Below are 25692 nucleotides of genomic sequence, written 5' to 3'. Positions count from 1 at the left end.
CCCTTAGTCAAGACCACAGCAACCACAGTAACTTAGAGCAGCCCTGAGGCTCTTCCCTTATTCTAACACGTGTCACCAGCACATTGCTCAGAGATCAAATCTTTGATGAGACTCTGACCCTGTGGCTCAACTTCAACCTAAGATGTAACCCCTTGGTCTGGGAGATTTGGATTTAACATAAGCAACTCCTTAGCAAATTCGCAGCCTTATTTCCCTACTTTGATACCCTTCTTTCTCTCTTCTGTCATTTCATGTTTCAGCACGTGACTGTAGTTTTTGCTGGAAAGTCAGTCTCTCTGGGAATTACAAATGTTCATGGAGTCTCATCTTCATTTTTGGATCGGAGGGAAGGGTTGGAGGGAGGATGCAGTTTTCTCATGCTGTAAGATTTTTTTAAGATGGGTTTGTTTTTTTTTTTTCAGTATTTTCCTCCCAAACTGGAGTGAGTTTTGCTGTAGTTTTGTGTTCCCTGGTAATTGTCAAAAATACCCAAACTGGTTGGTACCAGCAGAAAAGGCACATAAGGTACCCAAATTTCCTAAAACAAGAAGGTTTCTGGTCCATTCCAGAATGCCTCCCTCTCCCCAGATGTTCAGCTGGGAGATGGCTAAATGTGGCCATCTCCAGCCTGTTCCCATAGCTGGATTAGACCTCAGTTGTGATGAGTACTATGAGAAACCTCCTAGTGGAATTCCTGCCAGGCTGTACCGGCATCACTTGCTGACTCATTTGGGAGCTTCCTCGCATAGCGTGGCTGTGTAGGACAGCAGGTCAGAGCCTTGGTGCTGCAGTCCTGGAGCCCAGCTCTGGCTCACAGCTCCATGTGGGAAAGCCCTGTCCCATCCTAAATCCGTTTTATCCTCCCAATGTCCCAGAATGTGAATGAGCTCACCCCTCTGGTGCTAGGAGCGTGTTCCTGCTGACGGAGAGGTGACCTGAGCTCAGGGCAGCGGTGGGGAAGCAGAAAGACATGAGCCACGCTGGTGCATCCAGGTCTAGGCCTGCCTGCTGCCCCGTCCTGCCTTGTGGTATTGCTAGCTTGTAATAAAATTCTCCAGTATTGATGTACACAGCGGGTCTGGGATGAGATTATATTCACTTATGTGCTCCTCACTGCACTGAGTCCTAGACTGCTGTTCTCCCAGGGATACAGAGGGTGTGAGGCACCAGGCAGCAGTGTAGGAGCCAAAATATGTACCTGCAGTGTTCTGAAAGCTGGAGAACCTCTTGGCCATAGACTGGCCTCCAGCCTGCAGAGAGGACAGAAGAGAAGCCTTCTTTGGAAAAGACTGTGGGCTTTTCCCAGGAGATCAGGAGATCACCTGAAGTTGCTGGAATAAACAGGAGAGCATCATTCACCCTGGAAGTTACTAGATAGTGGGGCAAAGATTTACTTCTGAGCTTTTGATTTAATTTGTCCCATGTAGCATGCCTGCCTTTTCTTTATTTAGGAGTTATCTTGTCCTACTTGTACCTTTTTAATGCTCTAATAAAACCCAGCCATGGGGCTGGAAGCTTTTGACTTCTGGCTTGGCTGCAGTTCTACCTCCCCAGTCTGTCTGATTTAGCCCACTCCAGAACAGCTTTTAACTGATGAAGAGATCAAGCACTTGTTGAAGTTGCCCTGTGTGCAAGGAGCAGAGCTTGACGAGCATTTTGGTTATCATGGTTCCAGCTCCGTGCGTGGCGGGGGTGCTTGCTGCCTGCAGTGCTCAAGATCTGCTTCTGTGCATAGTGATTTGGAGCTGTAGGTTTTCTTCCAGGAAATCTGTACATGGCTTTATAACTTCCTGGGAATTGTTTTTATATAGGAAAACCTCTTCCTACTGCATGGGAAGGAGCATTCTCTGTTGTACCCTGTCAAATATATGTATAGATTATTTGTTAAATGAACTTCTGGTGAGTACACGAGCTTGGAGTTTTCAGGGGCCTTGATGCAGTGGCTGCATCCCTGTGTGGGTGTGGTATTTGTGGCATGGGCTCTGAGATGACCCTGGCAAAGGAGCAGAGCCACATGGATCTGTCCCTTGTTTGGTCTGGGATCCAAGACACAGAGCTTATACCTGTGCTCCACAGATCTTGTGAATCTAAGTATGTAAGGAAGAATTGGGACTGGGTAGCTCTTGTGCCCCTCTTCAAAGTGACTATTAAAGGCTCAAGAGTGGTAGAACACTGGCATGTGACAGATTGGATGTACTGCAGTTCAGATTTGGGGCGTTATTCTGGGCTGCTTGCAAGCCTAGGTTGTCAGAAGCAGTCAAGAAACTGAAACTGAGGCTATAGATAAGTGCCATGTGATTGCCATGTGATTTTAGTTGAAAAGTCTTAAATAGCTCTGACTTCAGTGGCAACCCCACAAAGTTGTTTGATTTCTCTGATGTGTATCTATTAGAAGAAGGCCTTGACTCTTCCTTCCTTGACTGCTGGGGAGATTCCTGAGGTCTCGGATAGGAAGATGGGAAATATTATTTCTGCAGGTAGTATGTGAGCAGGAAAAAACAGTCTCTGAAGTGGGATTGTGGATAAATGTCCCTTTTGGGCCCTTGCACAGTTTGGTCCCAGATTTGAGAAATGGCTCTTGAAGGAGCACTTGGAAACTTGCAGAAGATGGGTTTGTCAAGTCAAAGAATTGTGATTTTCTGCAACAGTATAAAACAGCCCTCTATGAGATGCAGCAGTTGTTTGTTTGGTGACATGAACTGTCCAGCTGAAGGACAGAGTGGTGATGGTATAACCTGTGCACTCAGTTCTGCATCTGGTTTTTGGGGTGCTGAGGGGCTTGTTTGGGCTTCTGTTGAAGGAAATGACCTTAGTGTTACCCAGATTCTTCAGCTTCCAGCTGCTGCCCTGGCTGCTATCACACTGGGTTTCCACAGTGGTGGCTTTTATTATCTGTCCAGGTTGAAAGAAAAACATGTATGCTTGAATGGCTCTCCCTTGGAGCCAAGGCCACCATGGTGGCACTATAAGGGAGGGCACCGTGCCATGGCCTTTTTCAGCTTGAGCACTGCGAGGAGTCCAGCAGCATTTTGTTTGTGGGAGAAATCCCTCTGGCATTCTGTGTTAGAGCTGGATTTACTGGAAGCAGGTCCTTGATGAAAACCTTTCTTGCACAACACTTTTCCCACCTACAGGCAATGGTGGGAATTTGGACTGGCGCAGTCCAAAAGCCTTTAACAGCCAGCTCTTTTGTAGAGGTCTGGCAAGGAGGCCCCAGAGCTGGAGAATGAGACTGAACTTAATGTTTCTTTAACTGGGGACAGTGCTGTGGGCCTCTGGATCAATGAGTAGGTGATGACCCTGCAGGTTCCCAGTCCTGCTCACTTGGAATAGCTCCTTGGGGCTGTATTTGTGAAAGTATTCTTGGAAGAAGCCTGTTACACAGAGTGATGGATGGAGATAGCTGAAGTTGCAGACCCGGATCTTGATAGTTTCTGAGAGGGGTGGTGGTGAGCTCCCTCAGTACTGCTCTCATCTTTTCAAAATGGGTAGGGTTGGGGAGAGGCAGTGTATAGGCTGTATAGTTGTGGGGAAGTGTGTGACTCTTGTGTGGTGATATTCCTGCTTCCTATGCCAGCCAGCCCCAGCAGTTCAGGTGTATGTCTGCATTCCTGTTGACTCAGCCCCCTACAAGTTCACAGTGAAGGCTTCAGTTTCTTCTTTATTGATGTGGTTTGCTCTGCTCTGCTGGAGACCGTGTTTATGGACTAGATTGTGACTGTGGCCCCAGCATGTTACTCCTGTCTCACAGATGAGCATAGACAAACCTGAGCTTGTCTGCCTATGCAAAGATGAATGTGAGTCAAACACCTCTTAGCATGGAGTCAGAGCAGAAGCAACTGCCTGCCAGGCTCTACACAGCTCCAGTCACAACCCATCAAAGTAGCTTTTGTAGCTGAGAAGGTGGTTGCATCCCTGCTGCACCTCATGCGTACCCCCTGGGAAGCCCTTGCTGTACAGCTTCCCTGCATACAGTCATTTGTCATTAAATCCCATCCAAGAATAAGAGGTGTTTGGGGTTTTCAGGTTTCTGGGCTCATGGCGTGTCACGGGCAACAGGATCAGGTGCCACATGAACTCTGCTCCTCAGGATAGCTTTCAGGGCTCAGGTACAAAATGAGCATGCTCTCTTGGAGCATATCCTCGCTCCAGAGTAAAACATGGTATCTCAAGCGGGCTGACGTTTTGTATGTGAGCAGAAGGTGGTGGTTGGATTTAAGATCTTCCAAAGAAGGTGGACAAGCCAGCTGTGGTTAGTTTAGGTCAGAATGGTTGTTCCAAGAAAGGTAATTCTTCACGTGGGCTATTAGTGCCTGCCTCAGCTTCAGCCAGGTGGGGATAGATTTGAAAAAGCAAACCAAGCATTATATTGCATTAACAGTAAGAGTCTCTCAAAGCTAAGGAGAGGTCTCTCCTCACCCCTCTGCCTGGTAAGTGGTTTTTGGGTGAGGAAACAAATGTAAAATGCAGAAATACAACACTGAGATAGGACCTATGTAATGAACCTTTTAGAAGTGTGTGCGCTGCCTTGCTGTCTGACTTCAGTTGGCTTGATCTTCCAGACTGGGGCCTGGATGACTTACCAAGGTCTTTAAGCACAGCATGGGCTGCCTGCTGAAGAGGCTGGCTGGTGACAGGAGAAGGACCAGCCCCTTGAGGTGGCAAGGAGATCCCCCAAGAAGCATCGTGCCTCAGAAAATGCCAGTTGTCTGAGACAGAACAATTTCTGTGGGAAAATGTTGGTTTTGATGAATTTCAGTTGCTGAAAAATATTGGAAGAAAATGTTTTGAAAACTGTTTGACCTTTTCTAAATGGCAAAGTTTCAATGTTTTTAGGTCCAAATGCTTCTTCATTTGGATAGTTAGCATTAATTGAAGGTTATAAAAAATGTTGGAACTGAAATGGAATTCCTGAAAATGAATAGAAACAAAATGTTCTCTTCCTGTTTTCCTCCCCCAGAGTTCTTATTTCTGGGGAAATGGTGAGATTTTCTGACTCTTCCATATTTCTGAACTGGGATATTTAAAACCTCACAAGTTGCTGTAGGAGGGCATCCCACCCGCTTTGTATCCGCCTTCTCCAATGCAGTTGCTAATATTAAAATGGTTTGTATTTTGTTCTGTGATGGAGCTAGAAGCATTCTTCAGGCATCCCAAAGGGAGGGTCTCTGGTTCTGCAAAGGGACTGGGGTGCAGCCGGTCCCTGCAGCTCTGCCCAGTGCTGTCTGTTGGCTTCCTGGCAAGTCTGGTATCTCCTCATTTGAAAAGAAAGAGTGTGAGCAGAGTGCTGTGATTTATGCTGTGTCTAAGTGGCAAACATGCTGTGTTTGCTGAACTAACACACTGGGAAAGCATGAAATGATCTCTATAAATGCAGCATGGCTAAAAGGAGCTAGTTGTGTGTACAAGTCAGGAGCTGGGGCTCACGTCTAAACGTATGGAATATAAGGTAAATAGGACTGTGCAGCAGGGAATGCCTTAAAAGCCCCACCAAGCAAATACTGCTCACTCGTCCAGAGCTACAGACAACAGGAATTTCATCTAGCTAAAGTGGTTGGAGCGAAAGCATGTGCATGTGTGACATTTGCACTTACCAGACATCTTACATTCAGGTAAAAGAACTGGGGTAGAGAGAGCAGAAGGGCCTGAAGCTGCAAGCTTCATCGTCTTTAACTCTGCATTGGAGTAAAAATACAGATTTCTGTCGTCTTTCTTAAATGGGAAGAATTAAGGTAAGATCTGTCATGCAGGGTGTGATGGGGAGCAGGCTGTGCTGCGTTCCCCAGCATCCCAAGTCTGTTGCCATGTTTCTGGCTGGTGCCAGGAGCATTTGTTACTCCTCTGATTTCCATGTTACTGTACTGGCTCTTTGGTTGGGGTATATTGTTTTTGAGGTGACGTGGGACAGTCTTATTGCACCTCTTGAAATCTCCTCAGTAGGACCAAGGGTTTGCACTTCAACCATCCTCATATCAGGGAGGTGCCAGTTTGGATTTTAGCCTTGCCCGAAGCTTGTAGAGTTCAGCTTTCCCTGCTTGGGATGTTCATGAAGTGCAAAAGTAAAAGTGCATCCCCTCTGAGTCCACATAAACTTGCAGAAAGACTCTAGTGTCAGTAAGTGCAATGCGTTTACAGGTTTCAAAGTCATAAGCTTCAGGGCAATTGCTGCAAATTAATGTATAGTGACAGTAAAATGATCTTTGTGCCAGGGGTGCTCCTAAAGGTCCTTACAAGAAGGCAGCATGGCTAAGCCGCAGTCTGCAAGCGGAATTTGGGGACTGCTGTATATGGTGAGGTGTAATGTTCCTATAAACAACTAATACTGATTTCACGTTGGGGCAGTGTTGGTTTTCTCTTGGTCATTGATCTGTTTCTGAAATGGGGAGCATTTTGATGTCCCTGTCAAGCTGATTTGCCTCAAAAATTGCTCCTGTAGCGTAGCTGTTCTCTAATAGCAAGCCCTTTCTTCTTTATTCCCTTGTTGGTGTTGGTACAAATGCCAAATAAGAAAAGGTTGTGATGTAAGCAGACTATTTTATAGCGGGATATTTAAGAACAAAATGGCAGTGTGCTTTTAAAAATTAACTGCTGTGATTTAAATCTGGAATTTAAAAACAAGAATGGCAAACAACAACAACGGAAAAAATCCCACATGGAAATCTGAAGGACTTTTTTAGATGTTTTGCCTCGCTTGGATGGGTGCAGTTTTGCTGGGAAAATGGAGGGGCACAAATAAAGAGGGCCTAAGATGGCAACATCAAAATACATAATTTCTAGGAGAGATACAGAGCTGTGTTATATATATATTGACTACATTCAGTGCAGTAATTCTGCTGATTAATTTGGAGCCAGTTTCTTTTCATTCACCTAATGCTTCTCACAGATCACTCTGAACTGCTGTTGTCTTAATGTGTCTCTTGGTACCAAGTCTGCTTTCGAAAATGCATCTTGCAAGTAGTGTTATTTTGGGTACCCATGTAACTTGTGCCTTGGCAGCCATTAAATTCATCTAAATGCTTCTCTTGCTGAACATTTGTTCTTTGAAACAGAGTAGAGGTGATACTGTGTTCCACTGGTGCTTTTTTTTAACTGTGCTTCAGAATCACGTTGAGCTGAGAGGGTGAAATTCTCTTCTATGAGTAGCCTATGTTTCTCTGAGCAGTTCCTTTGATGAACAGGATGGAAGGCTTGTTACCAAGAACTTATAACCTTCCCCATTTGCTGGTTTTCCCTAATAGTTGACATTACTTTCATTTCTGCTTTTTGTTCTAAATGTGTAAAATGGGCTCTTAAACATCATTGCTGTGGGCACTTAGCACACGAGCATGGGCTTGGGCTGTGTCTGAACAGAGCAGTAGAGTTCCCTCTCTCCTCAGTGTGCCCTTCTCCCTTTCAGCCTCAGCAGGCTGCACAAGCCATGTGGCAGGGTGCCATCGTGCATGAGCAGCTCATAGTGGTGCTGTGAAGCGCATGGTGGCTGCAGTGAGCAGCCTGCGGTGTGCCATGCGATGCTCCTGAAAGGTGGGGAGCTGTGGGCGATGCTGAGAAACCATCCTAAGCCAGGGTGGCAGGAAGTGGTGGTGTGGCTCTGAATTGTTCTGCTGTTGGCTTCTCCAGTGCTTTAGTGTCCGTTGATTTGTGGCATTTTGTTCTGCTCTGGGCATTGGCTTGAAGAGCTGGAATGTGCTTTTCCTCAGTTATTGTGTTGAGCACTGGATTGTTACCATCAGAAAAGGACGGCAGCTCAGATTCTGAGAAACTCAATGGTTTTGGCTTATAAGGGGCCCTTCAATGCAAAACATCTTACGGGATTTTACAACCTTAGCATTTTTGCTTTCTATTTGGATTCAAAGAAACCCTTAGATTTAAGAATTAACCCCCACTCACCAATCTATATTCTCGTATCAAGTTCCATGAAAACTACTTGCTTAGTTGCATCCATGTTAATTTTGAGCTGCCGTGCCAGCTGATCAGAAAATCTTGTTGAGAGTTTCAGCCGGGTACAAGGCTTTGTACAGGAGATTTTCAGACTTGAAGTTTCACATTTTTCTTGGGAGTGCTGCAGAATTGAAGCTGTAACTTGAAAGGCTGGTGTGTGTGTGTGGGTGTGTGTGTGTGTAAAGTAAGCCGGGCAATCACAGCTCTATAATGCAACCTGATTCCTTGCGTTTTCTTGTTCCCTAAATAGGTTTATGCTTTTTCATGAACACACAACTTGGAGTTATTACTTGCCTTTTCTGTCATCAGTGCTCTCTCTTTATTATTTTCTGCAGATGTAACTCTGTGCATGAGATTTCCACAGAGAAGTAATATCCTCTCTTTTGTGGGACTTTGGAAAGCAACAAGGAAAGCCAAACCAGTCCCATCCCCCTGTTGAGGTTCACTTTGAATAATGATTGCTTTGTGGTTTCTTTAGTGCACAGCTTCAAGTTTGGAAGCAAAAGCAAAGCGAGCAGATTCTGGCCAGCTATTTCACCTGCCAGCAGGGCACATTTCTTAGGTTTTACTGCTTGAGTGCCCAAAACTCTCCCTGCAAGACATTAACAAAGCAATTAATGGAAAGCACTTGTAGGTATCCCCATAGAGAATAATTGGTCTTCTTTTCATGTAAAACTCATCACTGAGAGTTACCTGATGCAGCTGGCCCTCTAAGGTGGCACTTTGTAAAGGCCCAAAGTACATGGGCTTTGGGCAGTTAATCCTTCTCTGCCTTTGTAAAATGCATCAAAAGTGTGATCTGTTTAATGATGTTACTAATTACCACTAGCTTAGTACTGGCAGTGCTCAAGTGGTGCTCGCCAGAATGGCAGCAGTATCTGGTAGAGCAGGAGTTCCTTTTTAATGAAGGGAGCTTGCTACTTTGGTTGTATTAAGCAGCTTTCTTTGAAGTACTGCCTCTGAAGCTCAGGAAGAGGAGAAAGCTGCCTCCTGTAGCTGTGCTCAAGGATCCTCCTGACTGTCTAGTGTCAGTGCACACAGGCTCTCGGGAGACCTTGAGACAGATTCACTCTGGCAAGTAATGAGAAGTAGCAATCCAGTAGCATGGATTTTAACAAGTCCTTTCTGTGTTTGGAAGTTGATTTTTGGATGCTTCCACGTGTTTGTGTGAAACAGTGGTGTGATGGTTTGTCTCTTTCAAAGCAGGGCATGCTACAGTTTCGCTACCTGAGCAGTGAAGGTAGCTTATTAACAAACACCAGGGAGTCCAAAAGGCCTCTTGTTCCTCCCAAGTATTGAGGGGATATTGCATTCTGGCTGCTTAAAGCTGTCTCTGGCAGGGCAGGCTTTGCTGGTTAAGGAGAGCTGATGTTCCAGTATGTAGCAGACAGACCTGTAGCAGGCGCACTCCTTGCCATCAGAGCTTCTGTGTGTGGTACTTCAGACTAGGAGCTGAAATGTAGCACAAAGGGTAAGCCAGCATCACCAGATCTGGACAACTCAGCCCTTTAGCCTTGAAGTTTACGTGCCCCTGTCTGCACCTCAGAATGGGGAGCTGCTCCAAGTCTGGTAGCTCTGGCTTGGGTGGGAAAGCAGAGGTCACAAACAGTATGGTCCCAGGAGGCATTAGAGCATTGGCAGTCCCTGTCACAGGGTTTGTAGAAGTAGCTCATTGTTTTACAGAGGTGCTGCCTGCAAGGAAAGAAGCTCATGGGCCACAGATGAAACAGAGCCTGAGACTGGTGAAGTACAACATCAGCTGGGTGTCAAGAGTTGAGGACTGGGCTGGGAAAGCACTGTATGTGCCCGTGGTTTGCCAGAGTCCAGAGGCTGTGCCTGTGTGTTGTCTGTCAGCGGTGCTGGAGTCTTGTGTGACACCTCTGTGTGTGCCTGTGCCTGAGAGAAGTGCATCCTGGTGAGAGCATGGGCAGGAAGGGGTGACCTGGTGCAGACATCATAGCGTGCCTGCTTTGTAATCTGCCCTTTGTGGATGCAAGCTTAAGTTCAGAACTTGTCACCTAGGATTCTTCTCATGTGTCCTTTCTGTCCTGGGCTGCAAAGGGTCCAGCAATAGGAAATTGTGGGGTTAGTAAAGAAAAAACTGTGCAAGGTAAAGGTGGGGTTTACTTTCTCATCTCTTACTGTGTTGCCTCTTTGCTGTCCTGTCCCCATTCCAGCCCAAATCTCACTTTTTAAGAACTCTTTGGTCATGATAAAGACAAATGGATAAATTATTGTAAAATCTTGGTACTTTTAAAAGGAAAGGTTATCTGAGGCTTGGGTTAAGGTGCTTGAAAATGTGGCAGTGTTAATTGTGCAATGGAAGCAAATCAGTTCTCTCGCAGATGAATTACAGTATGAGTAACATGGCAGCCTACCTCCCAAAGTCCTCCCCAGAGCTCTGGTGGGGTCTGATACATCTCCCTCCTTGCTGTCCAAAACTGAAGTATGGTTCCAGTGTAGCATAGCTGGCTGTCTGCCCCTGAGATGCCTGTGCCTTCCCTGCAAGCTGTGGTCATTGGGTTTGCACATCCTGGGTGAAACCAGGGCTAAGACTGGTGCAGTGGTGATTTCTGAAGGGTTTCTGAGGCCTGGAAGCTGCTGTGCTTTGGTGCAGTCTCTACGCCTGAGGGCTGTACTGATGGTGGAAGATATGCATGAGGATCAAACCCAAAGGATGGAAGTGGGAAAGGCTGATGTACTGGTGCAACAGGCCAGCACAGGGAGGGGAGGTGGAGGGAAGGGGTTTGCAGATGCAGCCCTCCTGTGCTCTTATCTACCACCCTGGCAGCAGGCTCAGTGCTGAAACACGGCTCTTTGGGAACTGACCCAAAGCTTTAATGAAGGCAGGTGGGAGGTGCAGTGCGTTCCTGGCTCCTGGGGGGCCCTTTGTCTCTTAAGGCTATTGGCTTTCTCTGAGGAGACACATCATCACCCAGCTCTGTGCTGGATAAGAGCTTTTGAAGTCTTCTGTTTGATATACGTCACTGCCTCTGTCACACAACACAGTGTTGGTTTTTTCCTCTCCCTGCTGCAGTTTCACCCACCTGGTATCACAGCCAGAGATGAAACAGAGCTGAATCCTGTGTCTTGAAATAACTGGGGTTTGGGGAATGCGGTTTCCTAAAGAGAGTAATTAGCACCTTCACAAGGCCTAAGCAGGAGTGAAGATGAGTCTCTCCCTCCCATGCACAAACTGAGCTTTGTTTCATTTAACCAGCTCGCTGATGGTCGCAGCTCTTCTGCTGTGATCTGGCTCCAGGCTGTGCTTTCTGTGGCTGCTGTGGCCTTGGCTTCTCACCTGCGGTGGCAGGCATGGACAAATAGGCTTTGCCCCCTACACTTAAGCATTCCTCTGAGGTCAGGGCATGCTGCCCATGTATCGGGAGGCCACCCAGCCCCCACGATGACAATAGTGCCAACTGTAGTAAGGTATTTGTTGTTTAAGTTCAGGCTTTTGTCACTAGTGCCTAGTAAAGACATGCAAACAGAAACCGGGCTTTCAAGGGCATTGTTAAATGTTTGGGGAGAGGGATTCCTGGTTTCTCTGCTAGTGGCGGGTGGCTGCTTAGGACTTGTGCACTGGAGTGATGAGCATGTAACTGATAGATTATCTTTTGTCTAAAGGCACATGGCTCCTGGCAGTGAGGTAGTAAGAGCAGATAGAAGCATAGGTGAGTGTGGTAGGCGGGATGACCTAGTCTGGGGACTCAAGATGTGTCAGGACGTATGAGCAGCTGGTGTCCTGGTGAAGCCAGGGTACTTGCAGAGTTAATGTTTGACAGTGCTGTGTGTCAGGTGACCTCTTGCAGTTTAGAAGTCAAGTCATGCATGGAATTAACCAAAGGAAGAAGTCATATGAAGGGTTGGGGTGAGGTACTTAGCAAACAGGCAAAGCAAACAGATGATGAATGAGAGTTAACACAACACTTCAGGTTATAAGGGAGACTCTTCTGAGAAGCTATTTTCAATCTCTTGATTGTCTTTCTAAGTGAGGGAATTGTGAGCACAATGAACTTTGCAAGGTCAATAATAAAACACATTCACCTTGGGTCTAGCTATTTCTGCTGTGCAAGCAAACAGTACTTCACATGACTGCTGCGAAGGAAAAGCTCATTAAAGAACTCTTGTTTACTTGGCCTAGGTTCATCTTTAATAGTCAACAGCAGACAAGCCAGGCTGGAAAGAAAAGCTCTGGAGGGATGAAATGACTTGATCAAGATTAAAATAAGCCGAGGCTTGAAATCAGCCCGTGTAATTCCCAGTAGGAGGAGCCTGTGCAGTTGACCAAAAAACCCCTCTCCTGTTTGTGCTGCTGGCAGAGATCCTCAGCTCAGAGGAGGATACAGATGGAAAGCTTGTCTTGCTGCCTGCGTACTTACAGTGGTGGCTTGGAGGGTCCTGAAGCAAACCAAACTGAGGGGAGAACCAAGTGCTGCATTAGCTGAAGAGTCTGGACAGTCAACTTCCAAGAGGATTGCGATGAGCTGCTAGGATGTGAGGGTGGGGATGAACTTGTCCTTAGAGAGAATTCCACTGCTGTAGTCACAGTGCATTCAGAGGGCTTAAGGGCAGTCTTCTGTATTGCTACCTCTGCTCAACATCATGTTTCTGCAGGTTTCTCCCCTAGTTTTCCTCTTTTGGGGAAGTTCAGCCTCTGAAAGATACTGTACCTGCATGCCATCGTTTTAAGATCAGGCCTTAGATGCTTAAAGTGCATCAGGGATGTCATTCCTGAGCAGCACCTGAACTCTGTAGGATAGAGGCAAGGTAAAAACACAGCTACAGGTTGGGCAGAGAAGAGATTCAGAGCAGCCCAAGGAGAAGGACTTGGGGGTGTTGGTTGATGAGAAAATGAACATGAGCCGGCTTCACACAAAGTGTGCAATGGCTTGCAGCCCAGAAAGCCAACCGTATCCTGGGCTGCATCTTTGTCACTGACATGGACAGTGACCAGCAGGTTTGCTGATGACACCAAGGTGTGGTGATCCTGCCCCTCTTGTGAGTCTGCTCTCCATGCCAGACCTCACCTGGAGCACTGTGTGCAGTTCTGGTGTCCTCAACATAAAAAGGACATGGAACTGTTGGAGCAAGTCCAGAGGAGGCCACGAGGATGATCAGGGGCTGGAGCACCTCCTGTATGAAGACAGGGTGAGGAAGTTGGGGCTGTTCAGCCTGGAGAAGAGAAGCTGTGTGGAGACCTCAGAGCAGCCTTCCAGTATCTGAAGGGGGCCTATAGGGATGCTGGGGAGGGACTCTTCGTTAGGGACTGTAGTGACAGGACAAGGGGTAACGGGTTCAAACTGGAACAGGGGAAGTTTAGATTGGATGTAAGGAAGAAATTCTTTCCTGTAAGGGAGGTGAGGCATTGGAATGGGTTGCCCAGGGAGGTTGTGAATGCCCCATCGCTGGTGGTGTTCAAGGCCAGTTTGGACAAAGCCTTGGGTGAGATGGTTTAGTGTGAGGTGTCCCTGCCCACGGCAGGGGGGTTGGAACTGGATGATCTTAAGGACCTTTCCAACCCTAACTATTCTATGATTCTGTGATTCTGGTTCCCCCTGACCCTTGCAAGCTTTCTCCTACTCAAAACTAAGGAAGTTCAGGGCATACAACTTGAGAGAAACCAGGCTTCAACTGCTGAAGAACAACACAGTCCAGTGTCATGTCCTGGGTTTTCTGGTTTGCTTAGAAAGAAGAGTGATGTCTCTGGGAATACCATGTTGAACAGCCTGAGGCTGATTGACTTTTCTTCTCTCTAGTGGCTTGCAGTTGATATCCATGTCTCCTAAAGTCTGGTGTGAATCATGATCCAGGCGCTGATCTGTATTGTCAATAGCTTAGCAAAAGATGCCTGTGTAGATGTCTAGGCAGGTGAAGCAGTGTGTGTTAGCAGAGGTGTTCTTCAGGGTGAGTTGAGATTGGCTTCTTGTCCGTCTCCTAAAGGACATCTGTAATTGACTGATACCTGACATAGTCTCCTGGGACTCATCACCCGAAACCCTCTTTCATATGGCTGTGATACCTGTAGAGCAGACATTGCTTTCCTGTGGAGGGATGTGTGTTCTTGCTGTGGCTGTTCCTGAGGGAGTGTTTACTGCACACTTGCTATGCTGACAGCTTAGCTGCTCCGGTAAACTTTTGCCTGAGATTTAAGAGACAAAAATACAGTGTTTGTTACTAATGATTGCCCCGTCCTCTTCAGTGCACCTCATTTCCCACTCTGACATGGTCAAGTTACAGAATCAGTGTTAGAGGCTGGATTCATTTTGTGACCAGGCAGTCCTGGAGACACAAGCTGCCAAGTATCTGTCAGTAATCAACCAGAGGATCTCTTATCTTTCTCTTTTTTTCCTTGGCTAAACACATTGTAAGGGCTAACACACCATGAATAATAGATAGTCATAAAAAAACACATCCCCTGTAAATCTGTCCCAGCTGTTACTAGGCTGAATTTATGACAGCAATATATAATCAACTGTTTTCAAGAAGAGGCTTGCTAAAAGTTGTGCGTCTAGCAGGAGATGTCTGCTTTCTGGCCTGTAAGAGTCCATCTGGAAATGGAGAAATATGGGAGGTGTAATGCAGGCAGAGACTTGGGGGCCTTGTTTTTGTCTGAACCCACAGCTGTTGTGCTAGCTGTCTAACCTGAGACAGCCACCGGGAAAGGGATTTGCAATTTTCATCTTCTCTGCGGTGTCTGGTATAAGCAATGCTTGAGAAGTCTGATTCTGCTCTTGCTGACCTCCATCTGTTGCTCTCCAGTTTTTTCCTCTCTGTATTGTGAGATGCAGATATCTCAACCACCATTACAAATGAATTGTTAACTGTTGTACATCTTTCTGGCTATCTATGCCTGCATTAAGGGAACTTGAATATTCATTGATTTCCACTTGAAATTGGGCTTAAGTTCAGCTTTCTAATCATCTCTTTCGTGTCCTCATTCTCTTGGCTGCTAGAGCCCTTGGTTTTTAGCTGTTTTCCTGTTCTCCAGACTTTCTGCATGCTGGCTGTTTTAGGGGTCTGGCAAATCATAAGTCAGCACTTTTCTAACCTTAGAATATCTTTTGTACAAACACTAGTTTGAATCATAGAATCATTTAGGTTGGAAAAGACCTATAAGATGGAGTCCAACTGTTAACCCACCACTGCCAAGTCTACCACTAAACTATGTCCCTAAGTGCCAAATGCATATAAACTCTTTTTCATTTGCATTCTGGTGTTTGAGACTTTAGGATTCATTTTTTTAATGTGATCCTCTGTGTAGCAGTGATGGCTTCTGTTGTTATATAAAAACATGGTTCCATCAGCTCTGAGAGGGTCCTGGGAAAAAACTGAGCATCAGGAATTGTCTGATTCAGAAAAGCTTGCATGGAAAAGTGACTGTGTCACATCACAGCAGAATTCTGTTAGGATTTAGGCTGCTGATGGATCAGGCTGATGGGGCTTCACATTGCTAACAAACTTGGAGCAAGTGTCTGAAATGCCTCTTTAGTGTCTCAGGCTTAGTGGAATCCAGCGTTATGGGAAGTCATTGAGGTTATTTCTGCATCCAAGCAACTGTATTGAGACAAACAACATGCACATTCAGAGAAGGGTAATCAAACTGTATGCCTCAGGTTGTAAGATGCTATCTGCATGGGTTGGGGAAGCATGCTCTCCAGTGCTTACCACTGGGGCTGGCGGCTGGCCAGGCCTCGCCGTTGATTCGCCTGTCATACTATTAGGGAAGAAAATGTTCCATTCAGCATAAATAACAGTAATGAAATCCATTGCTCAGCTGTTTTATTTTGCTTTCTTAAAAGCATTGTGTCTTGGAGGTGGCCAAGAGCAGCAGGTTGTAGAACGCAGTCTGTTCTGAGCTTTCTACTGTTAGTGCTTCAGTGTTTTTAAAGTCTCTTGAGATGGGTTAGGCAACCCAAAAGTGCAGTTTCTATGGGCATACAAGCCTTTTCCATCTTTGATTCAGGCTTGTGGGTTTATGGGAGACAATTCTGTATTTGACTAACAGTGCAGATATTTGAATGAACAATGAAGATACATTAATACTGTGCCCTGCAGAAATGACTGCTGAAACAAACTGTCAGGCCAGTGCAAGACTTCCTGTTGTCTGAGGGGATCTGGGCAAAATCTGCAGCCAACAAACAGATTTATAGGCAGGGCTGTTGCAGCTGCAGTAAATCTAATGTCATCTGTAACATGCAGAGCTTTTCAGGCATGTTGCAGGAATGGCTTTCAGCATGGTAGGGCAGCCTTCTCTGATCCCAGGCTAACACTGGGAACTCTAGAGACACCTGGAAATTTAAAAGGTGGTGGGGGCAAGTAGCACCAAAATATTTCACTGAGCTGGGATGTGGGAGGGAGGTGGGTTTGTTACCACAATTACTGCTTGTTTGCTTCGTGCTCTTCCTGGTTTCTTGGTGGTTGTTCCCTCCATTCCCCAGGTGTGTTGTATAGTATGTATGCTTTCTGAATATTGTGCTTGTTTTCTTGAAGAGTGTCATGGTAAAGAACCAAATACTGCTTCAATTTCAGAATGTAGGTAAAACCCATTTGTTCCTCCCATTTCCACCTCTTAACACCTTGCTTACACACAGCTAGAATGTATTTCAGTGCTGCAGGCCTCTGTAACTTGGGTTTCCAGGTGTATTTTACTTGCTAACTTAAGCCTGCAGATCCTGCTCCCCTCCAACACAGGCTGTTAGAAGCAGTTTCATTTCAAGGGAAGGGAGAGACCGATATCTCCCTGCAGGCAGAAAAGCTACAAGTGCTGTGAGCTCTGAGCCTCTTGGCTTCATGACTTTTTTTATTGCTGGCTTTATGATTCACTGGTTCTGATCAAACTGATTTCCAGCAATAAACAGCAGGAAGAAGAAAAGAAAGTGTGTCATGTTGATAATACAGTAAGTGAAGGGACCAATGACCCTCAACTGAAAGGAGGGTGAGCCAGTCCTATTGCAAAAGAGATGGCTCATCCTGTTACGTAGCATCACGCCACCAGGAACTTGGGGCAGAAGAGAGATGAAAGCATGAAAGGAAGATAAAAGGATGAGTGAGCATAGGCCCCGATGCAAGCAAGCATGGGTACTGCTTCCTGCCACATCCACCTGACACAAACACATCTAAAAGCAGGACATGTCCCACACCTAACCTAGTACATGTAGGCAGTGGATCTGAGTGCATGTGTGCCTGTCACAGCTGTGGCTCTAGCCTGGGCTCTTTGGTTTTCATCAGTGGCCTGGGCTACCAAACATCCCCCAGCCTGGTATCTGGCTCCCTTATACGAAAGGCCAGTAGATTAGCACCGAGGCTGGGTGTGATGCCAGGGCTATTTCTGTGCATCTTCAGCCCTCTCTTAAGAGGGGAGACTTGTACTCAAGTAGAAGGTATTTTGGAATGTGGCCTGTGAGGTGCCTGCCAGTGTTTCAGTGCCTCTACCTTTCAGTTTTGGGGCAAGGTAGCTGTGCAGCAGCAGTGCAGCTCTCACATGCTCATTTTGCCTAAGGAGCCTAAGCCTTCAGAAAGCAGCCAGTGAAAGTAAATGTGAAACTGAACTTTGACTTCATGGGTTTAGCAGAACAGGATTGAACTGCTTAGATGTGAAAGAGCAGCAAAGCAAGCTCAGTAAAGCAGTATCTCTTCCTGGCTGTTTGGTGGATGTTCATGTTGTGGTTAGCAGGTCTGTCTTGTGGTTAGAGTCTATCTCCAGATGCGTTGTTCCTGCCCTCTGTTATTTACGGTGCCTGTTTCATCTGTCTGCTGGAAGGTATCCTCAGCTGAAGAGATGAAGTAGCCAGCCTGGATGGTGCCTTCATCTCCAGGTGGCTCATATGAGCTTGTTTCTCCAGGTAAAGCCTTTGCTAAGAGTTCACAGGTCTAGGGCAGCTCTTAGAGCTGGGCCCTGCTCCCTTTTACTTCCAGGGTTCCACGTAGTCACTTGCTTGTCTCATCCTTCTGCATGACATGCTATCAGCAGACATCTTATCAACATTAGTGCTGCCTTGAAGAGAACTAATTTATGTGATAAGGTCTTATTGCTCATTTCTCAAGCCATACCAGCACTTCTTGCTCAAAAATAAGATTACGGTGATCAAAAACCAGCAGGGCAGTCACCTTGGATAGTGTTGTACTCCTGAAAACGTGTACGTGACATAAATCTTTATCAGGCTGTCATTTAACAAGGAGAGAAGGTATTGTACTTCTGCCAGCATATACTGAGGCTTTGACATTTTTATTATGTGGAGTTATTATTTTAATGAATCCCCAGGATTATTCAGTTGCATTGTTTATCTATAAAGAGAGGGACATTGCCTGGCTAAATCCATTGGCCTTTGGTAAAGTCTCAGTGATGGGTGAAACCAAGCTTCTAAAGCAGCCTTATTGTTGTTATAGTCTATATAAGGGATAGAGCTTGATGGGAAAAGCCGACAGGTTGTCCTGACAGTAGCAAATCCCAGAACTTTAATTGTAGTTGGTTTATTTTTCTGAACAAGCCAAATGTTTCTAGTTCCCCTTTAAAAATGAGGGCTTTAGCTGGGCAGCCTCTTTATGGTGAAATGTGTGTCTAAAGTGAAGGGCACTTCTGCATCATCTTTCACTTTGCTAATGAAAAGCACAGATACAGTGAGTTGCCTGGCTAGGGAGAAGGGTTGTATCTCCACAGATTTTTTGGTTTATGTGGAGGATGCCCTTAAATCTGACCTTGTGTTGTTAGTTTTTCATACCTGCAAAAAAAGCCTTGGATAAGGCTGGCACAAACAAAAGGAGGGGGAAAAAAAGTGTAAAGTTAATTTCTCAGTTGCTGTGAACTGGCATAAACCTTAAAAAGACACTACATTTAATGTAGTAGCAAGCCATTTATTTGGGAGCATATTAACCTGGCACAGACACGTTTGTCAGCTCCTTTGCTCTTTGCTGTGGATTTGGGTTTTTTCAGCAGTGGAGCCAGATGATCTGGCAAGAGCTAATGTTGCTGTTGCTGGAGGTTCTCAAGGAACAGACTCGGTAGACATCTGCCTGGAAAGACGAGCTGTAACTGATCTAGCTTGGAGCAAGGAAGTGGATGAGGTGGAGTTTGAGAGCTGGCTCACCATGTGCTGTTGACTGGACGAGGGAAGGGCAAACGGTGACATGACTGTTTGGAAAGTACCATCAAATGGTTTTACAGTGCTGAGAGAAGATGGGAATGCCAACTGCCTCCATGATGGCATATCGTGGATCTTGTTTCTCCTTACCCCTTCATCCATGTGTAAGGCTTCTCATCCATGTGGGGGTGATGCTCACACCATCCAACTTTCCTTCTGCCATGGGATGTTGGGAGCTCTGGTTCCCTCTTGTTTCCTTCTTAAAAAGGGCAGCTGAGCGTCTTTGGCTATACTGAGCCTGGGAAGAGACTCTTCCTTTGTTGGTTCTCATCAGTGGCTACAGTGCATAAACCAAGCATGTGGTGATACTTCCTTCTGGGATGCGGTCTCCTGCTCTCTACTGGAGATGCATCCTGTGCTTAATAGCTTCAATGAGCTTTTCTGTGAATTTGTCCAATTGTTTTCTGCACCCCGGTAAGCTTTTGATATCCTTGGCATCTGCTGGCAATTAGGTGTGTATAGGTTGTGGGTGATGCCATCTGTGATACTTTCTTGGCCTGGTGCTGGGTCCTATTCCAAAAGCTTTGATCAGGCCTCTTTCCTGGCAAAGCCTGTGCTCTTGGATCTCTTTATGAGCAGGTCTCTATCCTTCTCCTTTCAAAGGTGAAGGCCACAATGTCAGCTAAGAGGGTATTGAGTTTGAAAGCAGGGGCATGGGTTTGCAGCACAGGAACATTTAGATAAGGTTTTTCCATGTGCAAGTATATTGCTGGGGTTTTGTAAGTCACGGCTGGATGTGACCAGCTCTCTTTACTTAAATACACAATTTCTCATATGCAAAATAAATTCCAAAGGCCCCCTTATCAGTGACTGAAACAGAGGTCTTTATGGGAGGGCTTTTGCACTGAATTTGATGTGATGTGTAAGTAACAGTATTCCCGTGACCACATCGTGAAGGATGTAACAACATGGCTGTCTGCTCTGCCCTGTCTTCCCCAAAACCTGTTCAGGTGCCATTTTGTGCTGGCTTTGGATCCTTTTCCCAGTTAAAGCATTACCCTGGGAACTTGCTCCTTCTCAGAAGCTCAGCAGAGATTGTGCCTGGAACTGATCCATCCTGGGCTCTGCAGTCAGACAGCAGAGCACCTTCAGCCTGAAACAGCAGGAAAACGTGTTGATTTCTAGCTGCCATCATCATTTCTGTTTGCAGCTGGTCTAGAACATTACATGATGTACCATTATTGTTAAGAAATTCTGAATGAGGAAAAATTGTTTTAAAGCCCCAGTTCAGAAACATGTAAAAATTACAGAAGCATTTGAGTTGTTTGCACTCCCAAGTTCTGTTTTCAAAAGCTACTTCGGGTTCCTGTATGCCCGGTTGCAGTTTGCCACGAGGGATACGAGTGCCTCAGGAAAACACAGTTTTCTTGCTTCACCCTCCCACTGTTTGGGAAATCACACCCCAAATCTCCAGCTGGGGCAGATTGGAGTCTGTCCCAGGAAGGGAGCCAGGAAGAAACTGGGGTCCTTGAGCTTGTTCAGAGTGTGCCCCAGGCATCTCTTGTTTCCTGAGCAATGAATAGGTACCTAAACAGTGGCCCTTTAAAGTAACCCAGCAAGTCATGACTCTTGCCTACGCAGTACTCACAGGCACAAAAGAACAGCTCATAATTGTTTGTCCAGATAAACAAGTGTCAAGCCTGCACTATGAATTAGTTGTGGTGGCTCAAGTTAGCCTTTTATTGGCAGAAGAACACTTGTTATTTGATCTCTCAGAAGAACGCCCAGGTTGCTCCTTTGCTCACTCTGTTAAGTAACATGTGTGATAAGGGTTTTCTTGTGTCAGGTATTACTTTATAGTGCCTAGAGGAACAGACCTTTTGGTTAAAAAAGAAAGAAAATGAAGATAGCTTCCTAAATTCCTGTGAAGGTCAATCAGTTTAAACCAGGTCTGGTCCCGAAGCTGGAAAATGACTTCAACTTCAAACAGGGTTACATTTTCTGTAGTCAAAAGTAGGTAAGTGATAAGATTTGAAGTTGGAAGTTGAAGCTAGCTTATAGGTCAGAGGTTTTCTAGGGAAACTTTGAAATGGTGATTAAGTGTGGAAGAATCGCAGCTTGTGCTCTCTCTCAGAAAAATAAAATCAGTCTTTCTGTCTGCACTAATACCACTTTGGAGTGTATCAAGGTGCTGATGCCAAATAGGTGGCTGCAAAAGAACCCAAACCAAAACAGGAGGTGCTGGAAGCTTTTCTCTTATCTTCAGTGAAGAAATAACTGTTTGTTCACAGCCTGTGACATGTAGTCATTTGAATGTGGTTTGCAGCAGGGTGAATAGCAAAAACAAGGACATTTGAGTAGGTTTCACACTGTGAGGATAGTGATGCTTTCACCTCTGCTTGTAAATCCTTGCAGTATATAAATTGAAGTAGCTGCCTTAGCCCCATGTCCTGGCTCAAACTGATAAAGTTACTGGGTGTTTTGTTTTGTTTTTTAAGGGATGGAACATAAAATTGCCATCTCCATATAGGCCCCAGTCCGATACCAGCAGCCCATCATCTTTATGGCGCCAGTGGGGCTGCCTGGGTGAGCGGATTCTTGCTGGATGGTGTATTGATGTTGATGTGGACAGTTGTGTTAGCTTCAGAAGGTTTAAGATCAAGCTCCAAGTTGAAACAAAAGGCCCACAATCCTTACAGGCATGAATCATACTTCTGCAAAAGGTCAGTTTTAACTTGCCCATTGAAAAAAACCTCCCTCAAAGTCCAGAAGTGGAGTCAGTCTAAACGTGTTCTGCCTGCCAGCTGGAGGGGATTCCTTGTTGGCCAGTACAACACTACTGGCCTCTCTGGTACAGCTGGTGAATGGCCAGTTACATAGACCAGTGTGGGTCTTGCTTTGTGTAATAACCTCAGATTGTCATGTAGCACTTTCATAGATTGATAGATCTTCAGGCAGTCTATGGAAGCACATTTCATTGTGTTGTACAGAGGGCAGGAAAGCATACAGAGTGCAGTCGCACAGCTCCAGTTTACCAGTGGCAAGCTGTGGACTCAAAACCAGCTCTCACTGGTTCTGGTCTAATACTTCTCAATAGGTAACTGTTACTCCCAAGGTGGTCGTTTATCAGCAGTTTTTTAGAGATAGGGAAAATCCTTGGGCTGGTGTAATGAAAATCCCTGCTGAAAGCTAAATGAGTGCGGGCGAGGAGGAACTCTTAATGTATGGCATTGGAAATCAGCATAATGGATATTTGAGTGAATGCCTAGACTCTGATTCAGTCCCGCAGCTGGTAAATGCAAACTGTTTGTTACGGGAATGAGGTCCCCTTTGCCCTCTTGAAAGAGGAGAAGCAGTTCAAGAGGAGCAAGTCTCTTAACTTGCTGTTAGTGACTTTCAGGGTGAAGTAAACTTCACTTTCTTCTTTTACCTTTCATGGCAAATACAGGGACAGGGACTCTCCCAAGAGTCCCCCTTGCCTTGAGTGTATTAGTCCTGGGGCTGCCAGGAAAGGAGCTCTGCAACAGATGGATTCTGCTGAGGATTGCATCCTGCTGTGTAGTGCCCAGGCTGTTACCATGATGGGAAAGCATGCAATGAGGAAGGGTGAAATGCCAGTCCCTCTGCTGAGGGACAGGGCAGGCCTGGTACTTCGGTGCTCCTTGGGGGAACATCTTACATTTGAAAGCAAAGGAGAAAACAGGATCAAGCGGCACAAAACACAGGGTGCAAAAGGTTTCCTGGTCAGGCTTGTCGATTGTCCTAGGTTTTGGTACAGAGAGGTGAAAGATGGCAGGATGCTGGTGCAGAAAACTTGGATCTTGTTTTGGTTTCATTTTTTTTTAGGCAAAGGACAAATTGGAAGGTCAGGAAAAATGAGAGGTCACTTAGCTAGAATATTATTGCAAGGTTGAGTGACAGTCACACTTTTCCATTTACCTATTTGTAAGAAATGACTTTCATTGTAAGAGTTTACCTTCAGAAGACGGAGCACAAAGGGAAGATCATCAATTTCAATTTACAGATGCAGAGTTGAGCACAGAGGGATAACTGGCCTGCTCAAAGCCACACGGGTGATGTGTTAGAGGAGCCTTGGCTCTGCTCCAGGGCCACTGCTTGCAGCCTTAATCCAGGTTTCAGTCTCTTCCCATTCCTGCTGCTCCTCCTCCCCCATTGCAGCACTGTAGTAACATGCTGTTGGAGCGGGTCCATCAGCCAGGGAGAGGCTCACAGCTTGCTGTACCAGGGCCTCTGCCAAGTGGCTCCATTAAGAATTGCTTTCATGATTACAGCACTTATGCAAGCAGGGAGCAGGCTTTGGGGAGGATATTTATATTGCACAGATCCTTTATCTGGCTTGGCTATCTCCTCATTACCTGCATCGAAGAATTGCCTTCCTTAGTGGCCAATAAAATTAAATTGCTAAATCCAGCTTTGTGTAACCCTATTTACCTTTTGTACCAGATTAACCTTTATCATATTTGCAAGTGTGTTGGGAAAGTAACATAAACAGAGGTAGGTGGTGGAGGCAAAGGCTAGCCTGAGAGAGCCAGCAGCACCCTGTTTGCCAAGGGCCCACAGATAAGAGGAGGCTTGTGCCAGGCAGGGACTTGCAGTGAAGCTGTTGCTGAGCTTGTGCTCAGCAACATGAGAGTCACAGGGGTCTTCCACGCCTTCACTGGGTTAGCAGAAGTGCCTGGGGCTTAAGGTAAACAGTGAGGAGCCCAAACATTGCAGAAGTTGCTGGTGGGGAAATGAGTCCTCAGGGCTGGCTTTGGCAGGCAGCTGCCCTGGGTGACTTGGCAGCTGGGCTGGTGCCAGCCTCATGCTAGCATGCCCTTCTCAGAACACACCATGAGCACTGTCACCATGCTGTCCTGCTTGCCTGCGCCTGGGGCATCTCCCAGCGTGTTCCATGCCGAGGCGCTTGGAGGATCTGTTCTCTGTGAGCTCTGTAAGGACTTCAGGTGGCAGGGAGGTTGCTGCCTGCTGGAGAAGATACGGCAGCACCCAGGGAGCAGCTCTGGTGGAATGACACTGTGGCCTGTGTTTTCGCTTGTGTGCCTCTAGACCGGGAACAGGAGGGTTTCCAAAAGTTCAGTGAGGGGAGCTTCCCGTTTTTCTGAGAGCCTGCTCTGTGGGGGTCACTTGGAGCCCGTCTGGTCGCTTGGAGATGGTGCTCTATGGCAGTCTGTTTTGGTGTGCGTCTATTTGTAGACCCTTCTCCTGCTTCTTGAAAGTGTGTGGTGATAAAAGGAGCAGCAGGGTACAGCTGAGTGCTGGCAGGGCATGACTGGGTGGAAAACAGTTTCTAGTGGGAAAATATTGAAGTGGAAATCTTAAGTCTTCAACTACTGCTTGTGTTTGAGATTGCTTAAACGGACATCAGGGGTGAATGTTGTGGTGGCTCAGGATCTGGAGTCAGTGTTACTTCTGGGACATTGGTTTACAGCTGAGCCAGTTTTGTACTAAAGGAAGTCCCAAGCAGGTGCCTGCAGCATCATAAGCTGGTACTGAATTCCTTCTTACAACTTATGCACTAGTATAGTCTTTTCTTACAATTACCTACCTTTGGCCATTAAATGACACTCTTCATTGCTCCTGTCTCCTAACAGGATAGTGATAATATTTAACAGCTTACATTTTCGTACCCGTGATTAAGTTGTGTTGCTGCTTGTATCACTACTGAACTTATCCTGAAGGCGTACCTGGAAGCTGAATGCAGGCTGTATCTGACCCAGCCTTCATCAAAGTCATAGTAAGCTTGTGTTGACAACCATCCGTGTGATTTCAGAATGTTTTCTTTCTCACCAAAAGACGTGGCAGAAGTGAGCACATAAGCGTGTGAGTTTATGTGGTGATTCTGCTGATTGCAGAAGAGACTTGGAATCGGGCCCTGATAACAGCAAATTAAACACATCAAAACCAATTCCTGAGAAGGTACATCCTGTACCAATGCTAGAGCTGAAACCTGAGTTTCAGCTGGTCTTGTTCTTACAGTCATGTTATGTGATTCAGTCTGGGGTAAATATCGTGCTTGCTGACGCACTGACCAGACTCCCTGCATCCAGCATGGATGCATCCAGACTCTGCATTCAGGGTGGAACTAGCTTCAGCTGGTTCCAAGCCTGAGATGCAGTTTGGACATGGAAGAGGTGAAGCAATGAGAATGTGGTACCCAAGAATATCCTGCTTTTGAGCAAAGAGCAGCTACTTTGAACTCTTTCCATCATACTGTGCTGTTAACAGTAGGAGTGTGACTTGAGTCACTTTTTATTTTAAATCACTTTAAAGAGTTACATCACAGAAAATGCAAGCTCAGTGGAAACTTTACTGCCCTGGACTTTGCAATGTCTTCAGAGCGAACAGCAGCCAAGCAGATAATCCCATCTTCTCCTATCTGTGACTTTGTCCTTCCTGTCCTGATATGAATTTGATTGTGGTGTCTGCATGTACTGTCTCCCTTCAGAGGCTGGTGGGACAAAGACATTGTGAGAGCATCAAAAAGCAGAATAATACTCATTGAGACCTGCTTGATTAACCAGCCTCACTTGCGAAGTAGACCCACAGCAACAGAGAATGGTTAAAATAGGTCCAGAGATACTGGCAGGCCTTTGGGCTTGGCTTTTGGTTTATTTGAGTGGTGAAATGGTGAAATCAGGTCTAAGTGTCA

General features: G+C 46.0%; 1 long non-coding RNA gene across 1 annotated transcript; it reads right to left on the bottom strand.

Annotated features, from left to right (window-relative positions):
- Positions 1–15935: 15935 nt before the first annotated feature.
- LOC134159404 (uncharacterized) lies at positions 15936–22830 on the bottom strand. Its single transcript, XR_009963136.1, has 3 exons — positions 22450–22830; positions 16313–16424; positions 15936–16229 (listed from the first exon to the last, which is right to left on the bottom strand). It is a non-coding gene; the product is annotated as an uncharacterized LOC134159404 (long non-coding RNA).
- Positions 22831–25692: the final 2862 nt, after the last annotated feature.

The sequence above is a fragment of the Pezoporus occidentalis genome, unplaced genomic scaffold (assembly GCF_034315485.1).
Source record: "Pezoporus occidentalis ecotype Australia unplaced genomic scaffold, CSIRO_AGI_Poc_V1 ctg145, whole genome shotgun sequence".
Classification (NCBI taxonomy): Eukaryota; Metazoa; Chordata; class Aves; order Psittaciformes; family Psittacidae; genus Pezoporus; species Pezoporus occidentalis.
This window is presented reverse-complemented; position numbering and strand designations above follow the sequence as displayed.